Below are 6,811 nucleotides of genomic sequence, written 5' to 3' on the forward strand. Positions count from 1 at the left end.
AACGCTTACATCTTAATTATTTATGTAGAACATTGGTCCAGTAACATAAAATAGAGAACACCATCTGGAAATTTATCTCATGCAGTGCTCAGAGATGAGAGGGTTAAGCACACTCTGCATAATTCTCTGCAAGCAAGTCCTTGTTCACGCTGACGTCCCGGCAATCGGATGGGACATGTCCCGAGCCACTGCAGGAAGAGAATACTGAAGGCCATCACCACGCAGCACACTGCGATGAATGGGCTCTTCCGCTCACCAATTCTGGCACACTTCCAAAATATTCCCAATAGTCCGGTTTTATTTTTGTCCAGGATACTGGGGGTCAGGGAGCAGATGTAAGCACAGGTACATATAAGCAGCAAGATTACAGTCAATAGGCTCTGAAAATTGAAGATGGCAGACATAGTGAGGCCAGCGCTGGCCCAGGCAACTTAATGGTTTAGTAAGAATCTCTCTCTCTCTCTCTCTCTCTCTCTCTCTCTCTCTCTCTCTCTCTCTCTCTCCATATATATATTTAAAGGCCTTGACAATGTAACTCAGTGCAAAGGCCCTAAGTTTAATCCCCAGTACTACAGATACAGTTCCTAGATGTTTCTCAAACCAGTCAAGTTGATAAGGCTGTTCTTTAATGTAGGGACTCTTTGATCTCTAGGTGGTCCCTAGGAAAAAACAGTGAGGGGATTTAGAAAATAAAGACAAGAGACAATAGCTGAGGTCAAGTGAAAGCCTGTTTGATAGGCAAAGGACCCAAACAACAACAGTAAGGCTCTTTATAATCTTGCAAAGTTAGTATCAGGAGACACAAAGTCGCCTAGTGACTAATAACTGAAATTGTCCAGGCAGGATGCTTTCCTCAAAACTGAGGTAGTTTGACTGTTGTAAGCACTGTGTCCCTGTCCTACCCTCCCACATATAGCTAATTTCCAGCTTCAGCTGCTCCCAACACTTTAAAAATTGACTTTCCAGGGGCTGGCCAAATAGCTCAGTGGATTAAAGCGCCTGCAAGCAGGCTCAGGGGCCAGGGGTTTGATCCCCGAGCCTGTCGTGCTGGCCCCACCCCCAGGGCAAGCTGAGACAGTAATTGAGACTCGGCATGGTGGCGCACACCTGTAATCCAGCTCTTGGGAGGCTGGAAATAGGTAGATCACTATGAGTCTGACCTAACAGTGAGACCCTGAACACCCTGTAGACCCTTCCCTAAACCACAAAAACAAAAAACAAAACAACCCCCCCAAAAACCCAGAAAACAAACAAAAAAAAGATTGACCTTTCACAGTACCCAGGAGACAAGGTTGCTGAGCTTTCTGCCGCACACTGTATGTGCCTGCCCATCTCTGGATCCAATCTCTTGTTCCTTAACTCCTTCTGCGCCCTTACAGCAGCCTTCTCAGTGCCTTCCTGCTCGCCAGGCATTTGAGTCAAGTTGGATTTTTCTACTCCCCAAGATTCTCCCAGCCTCCACCCAGTTTCAAGGCACGCTCATAGTTCAGGTGTTTGTTACAACAGTACCCCACTTCCAGCACCCCACTTCCACATAGCAAAATCTCCACTGATGGCCTTGTCTAAGCCACTCCCACAGCTGCAAGCAGTGCTTACAGTCAATTCATATGTATGTATTTAATTGGCCAGCTCAGCCCGCCCTGAGAGCATAGCCGGCGCTGCATGAGGTGACGGGGATTGAACCGCGGTCCTCTGCGCCTGCCTAAGCTTTCCTAAGCAGGCGCTGTAGACCGCTAAGCTATCTCGCTGGCCTGGTTAATTCACTTTGATTCCCAGTGTATTGAGGGCAAGCTTGCCATCCTTCCAACAGCAGGGTAGGTAGAAGGAAACTATTTGGTGACAGTTACCTTTTGGACAAGGATGATACTATGGTCCTGACCTTGTTATTCCATTGTCATGGACAAATTTGTTTTCACTGCACATTTATTTGACTGTTAGGGTTCAGCCCCTCCAGTGAGTGAGTAAGGACATGTTCTCAAAGCCCTGCCGCTGAAAACAGAGTCTGGTTGCTGGGAAATGTTGCCATTCAAGGAGCACGCAAGGGGGTGAGAGCGGATTGAGGATCACTCGGGGTGGGAACTTGGGGCTGGGGTTATGCTTTGTGACCCCCCAGCTCATCTGGAGGCAGGAGGATTACCCAGCAGGCCCTGGACCACTGCCCAGTTTCCTCTAGCAGTCTGACCTTCAAGCAGGGTGATGAGCCCTGTGGAAACCGTCCCCTGGAGTGGTAGCCAGGGCAACGAAGCGTCCTGACTCACAGTAAAGAAGCCTTAGGCCTCACACAGCCCTCTGCTTCTTCTAACCAGCCAGGTTGTCCATGACTTCTAAGGACACAGTCTAGAGATGAGGTTGGGAAGACCGCCGGGGGCTTGCGCAGCTCGGGAGTTCTGGGCTTGGCATTCATGCTTGGTCCCTGCTAATCTGGGATGTTTCTCTCTAACACATACCAAAATGACAAATCTGTAGACATTGGAGTTCCCTAAGGATCATGCCTGTCGAACTGGATATGCACCTCATGAGCTTAATTCAGCGTGATGTCATGAGTGCCGCAGGCTTGTCCTTACTTTTTGGTGTCCTCACGTCTCGGTTGACTGAGTGACTCATTCTTCTGCTTGGGAAATTGCTACTGCACAAGTGACATCCGTCCTTATAGATGTTTCCCTTTCACTCAGGTTACTGTGCTCCTCAGCTCTAGTCAGGGTCCTGGCCTCACTGTGGGTGAAGATATTCTTTTCTCTTTAGAAAGATTCATTTTTGCTCATTTGTTAGAAAGGCTCTTTCAGTGGAGGGGTGCCCTTCTTTGTAGGTCCCTGAAAGCCTTTGCCCTACTTTCTAATCAACTTAATTAAAAGTGACCTGTTTTCCCATTAGAAATGAATAGGAAGCAAGGATCTCAGGGACCAGAGCATATAGGTATTAACAGTCCTACTTGGTAAGAGAGTAGGTGTTCGTGAAGGGTCTGCCCAAGCAGAAAAATACCAGTTCTTTGTGTTTCTGGTGTGTGTGTGTGTGTGTGTGTGTGTGTGTGTGTGTGTGTGTGTGTGTATGTGGCTGGTATTAGGGATTGGTATTAGGGATTGAACCCACCTGGATGGACATCCATTCCCTTTTCATTTATTCATTTTTTTAAAAGATAGGGTTGAATTAGGTTACTAAGTAGCCCAGTCTGGGCTTTAGGTTTTTTTTTTTTTTATGTATTCAGTATCACAGGCTATCACTACAAAGCTTGAACTCATAGTAATCCTTCCTGTTTTTCAGCCTCCCAAGCCCTGGGATTACAGACACGCGCCACCACGCAGTGTCATTCTCAGTGCTCCCGGGGCGGGGCCAGCATGGCAGGCCGAGGGTTTTAGTTTTCAATCTTCCTGCTGCTTGCAGGTATACACCAACATCCTTACTCATAAACTCTACGAAAGATTCAGAAAGATATTTTTCATGGACTGTAAGAGCCTATTTAGGTGAAGTTGTGTCACATTATTCCTTCTAGAGCCTAGAGTGCGCCTTGTCTGGGGACAGGACAGGCTGGTGTGGCAGAGGCGGACTTCCTGTCTCCTCACCCCTGTCTGTCCCCTTCCGAGCAGCTGGACCCTGCTCTGTGCTCTGAGAGTACACTGGCAGGGCACGAAGTTAGTGAGCTTGGGGGATCATGATACAGATTGGGGTTATACCCGGTGACAGGCGCTGTCGGAGATGAAGATGGAGGGAGACAGAAAGAGAGGCACAGGCAGAGGGGAAGTGCAGACAGGCACAGACTGCAGCTGTGAAGCTCCAAGCCAGAGGATGCCAGGGGCCACCAGCAGCTATCAGAGGCTGGAGGGGAGGCACAGAGCAGGTTCTTCCTCGTGGGCTCCGGAAGGAACTGAACTTGCCGGCAGCTTGAAGACCCTACCTACTAGACCTGTAGTCTCCAGAACTGTAAAATAAGACTTGTGGTAATTTTGTTGCAACAGCTCTAGGAAAGTTAGAAATAGAGCATACGACAGAGATGTTACTGTTTGCATGTTCTTTTGATGTAATAGCATCCTTTGAGTTTCCTTCTAGAGAAGAAATGGAGAAGGGAATGAATTCTGGAGCTATACCCTGGGTCCGCAGGGGCTATGGCGAGGTCCTGGAAGCACAAGGAGCTTGAGATGGGGGCAGAAGGCTGCTCTGGCCTAACAGCACCAGGGATTTAGCTGAAGGAGGCTTACAGGAGTCTGCTCCTTCTGTGAGAGACCAGGCCATGTTGTTTGGCTGGAGCACCAACGCTTGCTGGGACATAACTGATTTGCCCTTGGGTAAGTTTTGGAGATGGGGACCATAGCCTTTGCCAGTGGAGAGCCTCAGCTGGAATCAGAAGTTGCCATGCTTTTCTCACTTAGAAAGTTGGAGTTGAGACCTTCTTGTTTGGAGTCAGAGATTTGTGCGTAGGTAAGCGTCCACTGACATCTGGTTTATGGAGCTGCTAGGCTTTTTCAGATATTGGTGAGAGAAGAAGCTGGAGCCTTATTTTGCAGTTTTCTGGGACATGACTGGACCCCAGCTGGGAACGAGAGGCTGCACATGCTGAGCTGGGGCTCCTCGCGCCCTGAGCAGTCGCACTCTAAGACAGCAGAGGACGAGGTGGCTGTGGCGGTGGCTCTTGTTTGGTCTAGCACACAGGCTGCAGGCACAAGGAGATTCCTGCAGATTGCTCTCTCGAGGCCAGCCGTGCAGGGCAGAAGAGAAGTACCCAGGCCCGCTCTGAGTGAACTGGGATGAACAACGGACGGATACTGGGAGTTGGAGTATTGACATTTCATCAGCTTGGGATCTCTCCAAATACTGATCCCTGTGCAGAAGAATACTTAGAAATAGATAATCCTAAGAAAGAAGCCCTGGGCAGGTGTGATGCAGAAGCTATGTGCGGACTTCCCTGTGTTCATCATCAGAGGTGTTGGAGGAGCGGATGATCTGCGCGGCAGCCAGTGACGAGCGTGGAGATCCATTATCTTCATTTCGCTAGGTCCACCTACGAAAGCAGAGGGGAGGAAGCCCAGACTCCCACCGGGGGCCTGGGCGCCAGTTTCGCCTGGGCTTCTGCTGTTCTGGACACACACTTGTTAGATTTGCAATCCCCCAACACTCAGCCTCCCTCCTCCCCTTGGGGAAGTCCACAGAAAACAGCTCATCTCAGCCTGCCCTGGACTTCGGAGTCGCATTGCCCCTCGGGGGTGCCAGTCCTCATGGGAGTACCAGCATGCAGCGCAGGACCCCCTAACAGAGCAGCTCAGTGTCCGGGACGGTGGCACCAGTACTGTGCTGCGCAGCAGTGGCCTGTCCTGTCCAGGGCCGATGAGATTCTCCCTGCCCAGGCCAGTCTTGCTTTGCTAACGCCTGAGCCTGTTCTCCAGCTTTGCCTCTTCGCTTCTCCAGGTCTGCCAGTTATGGTGTTTGTACAACTGCACACGGCAGCTAGGTAGGGAGGCAGAGCAAAAGGAGTTGGAGAAAGGAATTGAAATGTGTTATGCACGTGTACCGACTCCATGCATAGAGAGAGGTACAAACATTAATAGCACACAATTAATTAGTGCAAAAATTAAAGTCTCTGGAATGCGTGGATGGAGAAAAGCAGAGGGGTGGGAGGGGCTGGCCTGCTGGCTGAGGACTGCCGTCCCTGGGGCCTAATGGGTGGAGGAGACAAGCTTTGCTGGAGGGCTTTCCCAAGCTTGCACACCCCGCTGCGTGGGGGCCGGAAGAGTCAGCTGCAAAGCAGTGGTCGCGGATGTGCCGAATCAGCACAGAAGCAGACTGGAGCCCCCAGGCCCAGATGGAGTGTGTGCGAGCTGGCGCGAGAGGCGCGGCAGGCTTGGTGCTCATTTCAGTGACCCCTTGCTGCTTTAAGAAACTGGTCAAAGGGAAGGAACAGCTGGGAGGAGGGAAAGGAGCAAAGGAAGAAAGAAGGAAGGGAAGAAAGGCACATGCATATAACAGGGTACACTGGACAATTGGATTTCTGCCGGTCTCTTGAAAGGAACAGTTAGCACTTAATTTTTTAGAAAAATTTTGACCAGTTTTGCATGTCTGTATCTGGTAATCTGAGCAACTAATTTGAAGACAGCAATAGGCAATATAACAACCATTGTTGAATTTCTATCACTTTGTTTAGTGAAATTCTGTATCATTTCTAATTTTTTAAAATTAGTTTTTATTCATATATATATATATATATATATATATATATATATATATATATATGCCAGCCAGATAGTTTAGGAGATTAAAGTGCCTGCAAACAGGCTCAGGGGCTGGGGGTTCAATCCCTGGGCGTGCTGTGCTGGCCCCACCCCCCCGGGGCACGCTGAGATGGCAGTTGAGACCCGGCCAGTGCGGGCCTGTAATCCCAGCTCTTGGGAGGCTGTACACAGGTGGATCACTAGGAGTCCAATCTAGTAGTGAGACCCTGAACACCCTGTAGACCCTTCCCTAAAATACCAATATATATGTATATGAAAAAAAGAAATTTTTTTTCTGAAGCAGTCATTTTTACTGTGGTAAATCTTGTTAGATAGGAAACCCTTGGAGATGCTCCATAATTTTTAAGAGAATAAAAGGAGGCAGGCCCCAAAGAGTCTGACACCGAGTGGCCTTCTCAAAGCTGGTGCCCCTTTCATGCCCACCTCTTCATTATTCTCATGCTTGGAGATGTCCCCAATGGAGTCTTTCACTTCAAGATTCTCTGGGGAACGGAAGTGCAAACTGATATTTAAATAGGACAGAGGGTGGCAGAGACATTTAAAATGTTAATCTTCACTCTTGAGACTTGATTATTCTCTTTTCCCGTAAAACATGA

General features: G+C 49.0%; 1 pseudogene; it reads right to left on the bottom strand.

Annotated features, from left to right (window-relative positions):
• Positions 1-423, bottom strand: LOC101584075 (annotated as a pseudogene).
• Positions 424-6,811: the final 6,388 nt, after the last annotated feature.

Source organism: Octodon degus, unplaced genomic scaffold (genome assembly GCF_000260255.1).
Source record: "Octodon degus isolate 3935 unplaced genomic scaffold, OctDeg1.0 scaffold00007, whole genome shotgun sequence".
Lineage (NCBI taxonomy): Eukaryota > Metazoa > Chordata > Mammalia > Rodentia > Octodontidae > Octodon > Octodon degus.